The sequence below is a fragment of the Triticum urartu genome, chromosome 7A, assembly GCF_056163025.1.
Source record: "Triticum urartu cultivar PI428250 chromosome 7A, HENAU_Tu73, whole genome shotgun sequence".
NCBI lineage: Eukaryota > Viridiplantae > Streptophyta > Magnoliopsida > Poales > Poaceae > Triticum > Triticum urartu.
The window spans coordinates 56,977,714-56,985,257 of NC_141879.1; the positions used below are offsets into that span (position 1 = coordinate 56,977,714).

Genomic DNA, 7,544 nt, shown 5'->3' on the forward strand with positions numbered 1-7,544 from the left:
GGCACGACTGCGCAGTTGGCATCCACAATTTCTCTTGCACAAATCACAGGGGGCCTTTGGGACTCCCGGTTTACTGAGATATAGATAGCATACTCATACATGTGGTCAATAGTTTTTTATTACTTGTTCAGTCAGGAGATGATTCACAATATTTTCTTGTAATTTAGCAGAAGTAGCCAAGCAAAACAGATAGTCACGTCTGACTTGACGAAATTCTACAGGCTAATTCTTAAGGAGACTGAGGTTGAAGCTTTTATGGGGCACTGATGCTCATTTAGGAAGAATATTTAGATGTTTGGGCTCCATTGACGGAATCCACAGAGCTGCTTAGTAATTCCTTTAGGTGACATTGGAAAACAGGATCGTTCTCACAATGCACGAGTCACATAACTTTTCAGTAAATTTCCTATAAAATCACCGGTGCAGTTATCATGTAAGGTCCACGATAGCGTGGTAGTTCCCATAGTCATGTTATTTGTGACCCGGCAGCGTGCTCAAATAAAGCCATGTTATCACAGGTCTGCTCGCATAGCAGAGACACTCGCCATTATCATGATTGCATGCAGAAACTCATGTTTTGGTAATATTGTATGAGAATCTTGTCAGTTCCAACTTATCTATATCTAATTTAAATTTGCCAGCTCAATTTGTCTGCCGCACGAAGTACAATGGTCTTCAATAGACAGTGTCCGCTTTTTGAGGTATATCACAGGCTATTTATTGGTCATAAGATTTCATAGTTGAGCTGTTGAATGACCCCCTAGATGAGCAACAGCTTGTAGTGCTACATAAAAGAAATCACAAGTTCTCTACATTGATCAAGAATGCCAGACTATCAAGATATCAGGTACACAAGCAGGGCAGTATATCATATGGAAGAGAATTGTCAAATCTGACCTCATCTATGCATGTTGGTTCCTAGTTGAAGTTGACACATCTCGAGTTGTTTACAATGTGATCAGGGACATATCTTCGCTCCGCGGTAGGTGCATGTTATTGTCATGTTTCAAAAAAAAAAACATCTACACAACCAAGCTGACCAACAGAATAGAATGGTGTGATTCCAAAGATTATATTTAAGCTGAATAGTAGCTGAAACTGACAGAATTGGCATTCATTTTTTCCGATGTGAGGCACACATGCCAAAATATTTGATTCCTCTCAGATGCTTTCACAAGACAGGTAGAGCGCATACATAATCTGAATATTCTGTATCAAAGCAACCGCAAGAATCATCTATAAAGTATTAGCTTGCTCATGACAAAAGGCCATGGTGATTCTCAAACACACATGGTGATGCTCTCTCCCTAGTATTTTTTTTCAACAAAGCTCAGTTTAAAAGCCTTTCACCGTGATATTGTTAGAGTACACTGTATATACGCCGTACTACACCTGTATTTGGTCAACCTCTGTACGTGTGAGTGCGTGTGATCGTGGGACACGATCAGTGTGTAGTGGCGCACGATCGCCTCGACTGTGGCCTCCTGTAATCTGTATATTACCCCCAGCCGATGAGCTAATGAAAGTGCGTTGAGTCTCATTGCTTCTTCTCCCTCAAACATGGTATCAGATACCCCTGACCCGATCAATCCCTTTGCTCCGGTCATCGATCCTTCTTCCGCTGCCATGGGCGATGCTCCTCCTCCTCCTGCACCTGACGGCTCTGCCGCTTCCGTCGCCCCTATCCCACCTCCTCCTGCGATCTTGCCCGCCGTGCCGGTTGCTGCTTCGCCACCAACCGTCGTCGTGCCGCCAGTCACTGCTCTCCCCTCGTCGGTCTTGCAGACGATCGACATCCGCAGGCACGTGCCTGTCACTCTGGATCTCCTCGCCGGCAACTACACGCAGTGGCGCCGCCACTTCGACACGGTCATCGACATGTTCGGGCTGCGCGACCACGTCGACGCCGACGCCGTCCAGCGCCCCGACGATCCCGAGTGGGTGATGGCTGACCATGCTGTTCTTCACTGGCTCAACACCACCGTCGCGCCGGACCTCCTCGACGCCGTGATGCAAAACGAAGACACGGCACTCACCGTGTGGGCGGCCATCGACGGCATCTTTCGCGACAATCAACTTGCCCGCGCCGTCTACGTCGACGCCGAGTACCACGCCGTCGTGCAAGGCGACATGACCATCATGCGGTACTGCACGAAGCTCAAGTCGTACACCGACCAGCTGCGTGATCTCGGCCAGCCCGTGGACGACACTCAGCAACTCTTCCATCTCCTCCGCGGGCTCGAGCGCCAGTACCACGGGGCCATCCCGCACCTCACGGCGCGGACACCACTTCCCTCGTTTCTTCAGGCGTGCTCCTTCCTCCTGCTTGAGGAACTTCGTGCCAAACAGAGTGCGCGCCAACAGGGGGAGCACACCCTTGTCGCCGGGCGCGGCGCGGGCGTTCCTCCTCTGCCCCCACCTGCCTCGCCACTGACACCGTCCCTGCCCTCCTCCGACACCAGCGCCTCCCGTGGATGTGGTCGCCAGCGCCGCCGCGGTCGTGGTGGTGGAGGCGGCTCTCCCTCGGCCCCGCCTAGCGTCCCACGCCCGGGCGGTCTTCCTCTCCTGCTCCAGGGGCCAACTCCTGGACTGGGCTCGTGCAAGCCTGGCCCATGCCGTGGCATGCTCCGGAGGCTGGTGTGCTCGGCCCCCGCCCCGGCACTCCACACCAGCAGGCGATGTTCGCCGCTCCCCATGCTCCCGCCCCGAGCGTGTACAACTACGGCTACGGCTACGCTCCGCCACCTCCAGGCTATGCTGCGCCGCCTCCGTATGGCGCCCCTGGTGGACCGGTCACGCCGTACCAGCCCCTGGACATGGCCTCGCTGCAGGCCGCTCTTCACAGCGCCACTGCCGGGCCGTCTTCCTCTGGCGGTTCCTCGGACTGGTATATGGATTCCGGCGCCGCGTCTCACATGCCCAACTCCCTTGGTAATCTCCACACTATTTATCCTTCCAGATCTCACTCTCACATTATCGTCGGCAGTGGTGAGCACCTGCCCATCACGCACACGGGTGTAGGCTCTTTTATCATCGACACTTCTCCTCTTCAACTGCACAATGTGCAACTTGCTCCATCTCTTATCAAAAATCTTCTATCTGTTCGTCAGTTATGTCGCGATAACCCTGTTACAGTTGAATTTGGCTTGCTTGGCTTCTCTGTTAAGGACCTTCGAACCAGGGCGGCGATTCTCCGATGTGACTCCCCCGGGGATTTGTACCCTGTCGCAGCTTCCTCCCCGGCGCACTCCCCGTTCACTGGCGTTGCTGCTGTCGATCTACTTCATCAGCACCTCGGGCACCCTGGTTGTGCTTCAGTCCAGCATGTTGCTAGTCAACTTCAGTTTTGTTTCAGCAAGTCTGCATTACATCTGTGTGATGCCTGTCGCGTAGGGAAACACACTCATTTACCTTTTCATGAGTCCAACAGTTGTACATATTTTCCCTTCCAATTGTTACATCTTGATGTATGGACCTCGCCTGTTGTTAGCATCTCGGGTTATCAGTTCTACTTAGTAATTCTCGATGATTACACCCATTTTGTGTGGACTTTCCCACTGAAACACAAGTCTGACGTGCCTCTCATCTCGCGTGACTTCTTTGCATATGTGCGCACTCAGTTTCAGCTACCTATTTTTTCTCTTCAGACTGACAACGGGCGCGAATTTGACAACGCTTCTTTCCGCGATTTCTTCGCAAAGCATGGCGCTGTCCTTCGTCTTTCCTGTCCTTACAGCAGTCAGCAAAACGGTAAAGCAGAACGCATTCTCCGTACCCTCAATGATAGTGTGCGCACTCTCCTTCTGCACACATCCATGCCGCCTCGCTTCTGGGCTGAAGCCCTCAACACTGCTACCTTTCTGCTCAACAGACGACCCTGTCACACTAGCACACCGTGTACACCTCATGAGCTGCTGCTCGGCGTTGCTCCTGACTACGGCCATCTCCACGTGTTTGGGTGCCTTTGCTACCCCAATACCACTTCCACCGCACGCCACAAGCTTGAGTGTCGCTCCACTGCGTGTGTGTTCTTGGGTTATCCCTCTGATCACCATGGGTATCGGTGTTTTGATCCTGTCTCACGGCGCGTGCTCACTTCTCGTCATGTGTATTTTCATGAAGACATCTTCCCCTTCGCCACTAAACCACCCGCTACTCCACCTGCAGCTGCTCCCGTACCACGTGCGGCTGCTCCTATTTTGCAGGTTCTCCATCGCCCTGTTGCACCAGCTATGCGATCTGCTGCGCCCGGCCCGGCCGTCGCGCGCGAATCGCCGCTTTTAATAGGGGCCGCTGGATCTTCGGTGGATGGCTCGGATCTGTCGGGCTCGCGCGCGCGCTCGGTGCATTCGAACGATACCGTCCGATCCCCATCGCACGGTTCTACTTCATCGTCTGCCTCGCCCTCGGCTGTCTGCAGTTCTGATTCAGAACCTGCACCGCGCGCTCCTTCTGACGACTCGGCTGCGTCGACCTCGCCTCCGACCGCGCCACCGCCGTCTTCTCCGCGTCAAATGGTCACGCGAGGGCAGGCCGACATCTTTCGGCCCAACCCTCGCTACTACGACGCCGCCACCGCCTCGTCGAGCACTGCGGTCTTGCCGCTCCCCAGCTCCGTCCGCATCGCCGTCCGCGATCCTAACTGGCTCGCGGCCATGCGGGAGGAATTCGCGGCCCTCGTCAGCAACCATACTTGGGAGCTCGTGCCCCGGCCTCCCCGGGCGAACCTCATCACCGGCAAATGGGTCTTCCGCCACAAAACCCGTGCTGACGGCTTGCTTGAGCGTTATAAAGCTCGGTGGGTGGTCAGAGGCTTCCATCAGCGCGCCGGCGTCGACTACGGTGAAACTTTCTCCCCGGTGGTCAAGCCTACCACCATTCGCACTGTGCTCACCATCGCTGCCTCGCGCCGGTGGCCTGTCCACCAGCTCGACGTGAAGAACGCATTTCTCCACGGCACGCTTGATGATGAGGTTTATTGTCTGCAACCAGCTGGCTTCGTCGACCCCGCCAAGCCCGATCATGTCTGTCGGCTCGCGAAATCGCTCTACGGCCTCAAGCAGGCTCCGAGAGCCTGGTTTTTGCGCTTCGCCGGGTTCTTGCGGACGACCGGCTTCACTGCCACGCGCTCGGACTCGTCGCTGTTCACCTACGTCTCCGGCAACGACGCGGCCTTCTTGCTCCTTTATGTCAATGACATAATCCTCACTGCATCCACGCCGGCTCTTCTTCACCGCATCGTCGCTCGGCTCGCCGCGGAATTTGCCATGAAGGACCTGGGTCCACTCCACTTCTTCCTTGGCATCCGTGTGACGCGCTCTGCCGCCGGCTTCTTCCTTTGTCAGGAACAGTATGCTGAGGACATCCTTGAGCGTGCTGGCATGGACTCCTGCAAGTCTTCGCCGACACCCATCGACACCAAGGGCAAGCTGCCCCAGGCTGACGGGCCGCGCGTCGCCGACCCCTCCGCGTACCGCAGCCTCGCCGGCGCTCTCCAGTATCTGACGATCACGCTCCCAGAGCTCGCCTACGTGGTACAGCAGATCTGCCTCCACATGCACGATCCACGGGAGTGCCACCAGAACTTGATCAAACGAGTCATGCGCTACGTGCGTGGCTCGTTGTCGCTCGGGCTTCATCTTCGTGCTTCGTTTATGCTGGAACTCCGCGCCTACACCGACGCCGACTGGGCTGGGTGCCCTGACACCCGGTGCTCCACCTCCGGCTTCTGCGTCTATCTTGGCGACGCCCTCATTTCCCGGTCGTCCAAACGCCAGGCGACGGTGTCCCGTTCCAGCGCGGAAGCTGAGTACAGAGGGGTGGCCAACACCGTCGCTGAATGTGTGTCACTCCGTCAGCTGCTTGGCGAGCTTCTTCTTCCTCTTCGAGCAGCGACGATCGTCTATTTCGACAATGTTTCAGCTGTGTACCTGTCGGCGAACCCAGTTCATCATCGGTGCACCAAACATGTGGAGCTTGACATCCACTTCGTCCGGGAGCGCGTCGCGCTGGGTGAATTTTGCGTCATCCACGTCCCCACCACACAGCAGCTGGCTGATATCATGACGAAAGGGTTGGCCTCGGACATTTTCCTCCAGTTCAGGTCCAGCCTTTGCGTCGCCTCCGCCGACGTCACGACTGCGCGGGGGGGGGGGGGGGGGGGGGGGGTTAGAGTACACTGTATATACGCCGTACTACACCTGTATTTGGTCAACCTCTGTACGTGTGAGTGCGTGTGATCGTGGGACACGATCAGTGTGTAGTGGCGCACGATCGCCTCGGCTGTGGCCTCCTGTAATCTGTATATTACCCCCAGCCGATGAGCTAATGAAAGTGCGTTGAGTCTCATTGCTTCTTCTCCCTCAAACAGATATGTCAAGGGGCAGACAGTTAGAATGCATATGGTGGCATCGTGGCACTTTCTAATGCCACCCAGGTGCCACTGGTATGCTGTTTTTTTAAGTTGTCCTACTCAAGCTGGGGCCTATCAGAACAAGGGGGTCGCATGTTGCCAATGCTTTCCGGATATGACACCTTGCTGCCATTTAACAAAGATAATCGGTAGGTGTGCAAACATGCCTTACGAGTTACTCATGCTATCAAGTAGGGCCACCTCGATGGTACCACACGTATGCCTTACAGGGCACATGGGTCACTTAGAAATACATCATTGCCACACAACATATGCAGATCTGCTTGTACACGTGACAACTTACAAGAGAAATGACATTGCCTCAATTTTTGTGGTGCTTCAAAATTTGTTTAATGTGAGAATTGTGCTATTTAAGAATCAAGTAGGGGCAGCAGTCTCTTATTTGAGAGGTTGATATAGTAGTTCTAGTCTATTCTCTTGCACGCTTGACACTGTGGTAAATTGTTCCCGCAAAAGGCTAGCTGAAGTAGCAATCTAGCCATCTGACTACATCAGTTTGCAGATTTGGAGCACATGATACATAGGTTTGGTGGGTCTTAATTATGCTGACTTGATGTCACAAGGAGTATCTAGTATTGTGAACCTATTATAAGCATGTGGAAGTTTACTGATGCCCCCAACGCAGCAATCAATAACACACCAAGCAGCTGTGCTCAGCCAAATGTAGATTATTATATGTTTTCAGGTGAAATTTTTCTAAGACTAAATAGATTTACTCCAAAGTCCACCATGATATCATTCAGTCAAAATTTTCTGCTCAATTCATGTTGAAAATAAGTTATCAAAACAAGTCAGCTCTTTGACAGTTCTCGATGCTTTTTGACGTGCATGCATGCAATGTATATAAGAGCACCCACACCACAGCTGGACAGAAAGATTCACCGAAAAGCATTGTGTTATTAGGATGCTACATTTCTTTTAGGATATTAGTATGCTAGATTGAAATGAAGAGAAGTGTCATACAGATTTTTGAGCACATTGGTAGAACAGGAAGTACCAAAATGATCCACGGTCGTTGATGTTTTTACAGTTTTGGGTTAAAGCTTGGAAATAATGTCATCACATGTTTGTAGGGCAACATGCAAATTCAAACATTGGATGTCTATACCAT

General features: G+C 53.0%; 1 pseudogene; it reads left to right on the plus strand.

Annotated features, from left to right (window-relative positions):
* Positions 1 to 1,560: 1,560 nt before the first annotated feature.
* Positions 1,561 to 7,122, plus strand: LOC147957697 (uncharacterized; annotated as a pseudogene).
* Positions 7,123 to 7,544: the final 422 nt, after the last annotated feature.